Genomic DNA, 2,247 nt, shown 5'->3' with positions numbered 1-2,247 from the left:
ATGCTGTAAAAAAGAAATGAAAAAATGCCATTTACAATAGCCACACAAAAAAGAAAATACGTAAAATAAATCTAAACAGAGAAACAAAGGATTTGTATAAAACAAAATCTACAGAACCCTACTTTCAGAAACCAGAAGAGAACTATATAAATTCACTAACCTCACAATTGTTCCCACATTTGGTCCCATTGGTGCAGCTATGGTGCCAATTCATCTTGTCAAGGGCCTTCCTCTTTTGCCACTCTATTTTACCAAACACGATGGCCTTTCCCAGGGACTGGTCTCTCCTGATAAATGTCCAAAGTATTCATCAATAGAAAGGCTTAATATCATTAAAATGCCAATACTACCCTAAGCAGTCTATAAATACAACATAATTCCTCGTCCAATTCCACTTTTGATATTTAAAATAATTTGAAAACTAATTATTAATGTTATATAGAGAGGGAAGAGATCCAGGATAAGCAAAGAACTTCAGAAGAAGAGCAAAGTAGGAGGTGTCTCAGTTCTCAACCATATGAACTATAACACAACCACAGTAGTTAAAACTTGGTATTGGTACAATAATAGATACAGAAACCCATGAAACTTAAAGAAAACCCAGAAATAAATGCATCCCCCTATTAACAACCGATCTTGGACAAAGGACCACAAAACATACATCAAATGGGAAAGGTACATTCTCTTCAACAAATAGTGCTGGCAAAATTCATTGTCCATCAGCAGAGAATGTAACACATGGATTAAAGGCATAAATGTAAAATCCAAAGCTATAAAGGTAATTAGTGAGAGAAGAAGGGCAAAGTTAAGGGTCCTCTACTGCGGAACATAGACACACCATCAAATATAACAAAGGAAACACACACATAGATAACAAAATAGATGACTGGGACCTACTTAAAACAAGACACATGTGCATCAAAATAGTAGAAGGTGAATGCACGAAGTGATAAAAAAAATTTGACGATGACACCATAGAAAACGAACTGATTTCTAACATCTAAAGAAATCTGTAACACCTTAGTAAGAAAAAGATAATTAACCCAATTAAGACATGGGCAAAGGACATGAGCTGGCACTTCACTAAAGATGACATCCAAATGGGCACAAAATATACAAAGAAATGCTCATGATCGCTAGCCATCCAGAAGATGCAAATTAAAACAGCCAGCACCTGATGTAGAAAATTACAGCCAAATTTAAACCGAACCAAACCAAAACTTTAAAACAACAAAAAGCCAGAAACCTAGAGAGGTTGTAGAGAGATTAAAATACTCAAGCACTGCTTGTGGCCTTGTAAATATGTACAACCAATGTGGAAACCATATGGCATTACCGCAATCAACTGAGAATATAAATTCTATATGATTCAGCAATCCCTCTGCTGAGCATACATCCTATCTACAAATCATAACACAAACAGAATTTTGAGCATCCATGTTCATGGGAGTAAATAGAAACAAGATGGAAACATCCTAAATGCCCATCAGTAGAAGAATGGATAAAGAAACGGGTACAAAATTCATTGGAATACTATGCGTGACTGAAAACCAACGATAAATCCAGGAAGCACCACAGCTCATGAATAGACCTGGAGACTCTGATGCTGAGTGCAGTTAGCCAGGCACCAAAAATCCAAACCAAACCAAATGTACTGCCATCAAGTCATTGTCCACTCATAGCAACGCCACTAGAACAAGGTCGAACTGTGGGTTTGACCCTGTGGGTTTCCACTGGAGAAGAAAGCCTCACTTGCTCCTGAGGACTGGCTGCTGGGTTCAAACTGCTGACCTTGCAGTAAGCATTCCAATGCTTTACCAAGTAACAAATACTAGATGAGCCCACTGTTACAAGGGGGAAAAATACATTAATATTCTTACCAAGGGGAACTGACTTGGAAATTGCCAAGGAAGGAAGGATAAGGGAGGGAGGGTAAAGCAACGGACTAGACTGTTGGCAGAAGTTAACTTGGGTGAAATGGAAGATAGGCGTCCACAAGAAGAAAAAGAGAAATCAAGGAGTGAGTAAAAGGTAAGCTATTAAGGAGTTTGATTAGTAGTTTAAACTGTTGTATGCAGTTTAAATACACCTGAATAAAGCTGGTGATCTGATTTAAATCTGTAACAGAATTGTTTACAATAAGAACAAGATAAATTAAATATCTGAAATAAAATATTTATTTTAGAATAATTATTTAAAGTATTTATTTTGCTTGTATAAACCCAGAAAAAGATGTACAGAGAAACT

Source organism: Echinops telfairi, unplaced genomic scaffold (genome assembly GCF_000313985.2).
Source record: "Echinops telfairi isolate 266 unplaced genomic scaffold, ASM31398v2 ScPeMD7_7424;HRSCAF=8462, whole genome shotgun sequence".
NCBI lineage: Eukaryota > Metazoa > Chordata > Mammalia > Afrosoricida > Tenrecidae > Echinops > Echinops telfairi.
This window is presented reverse-complemented; position numbering follows the sequence as displayed.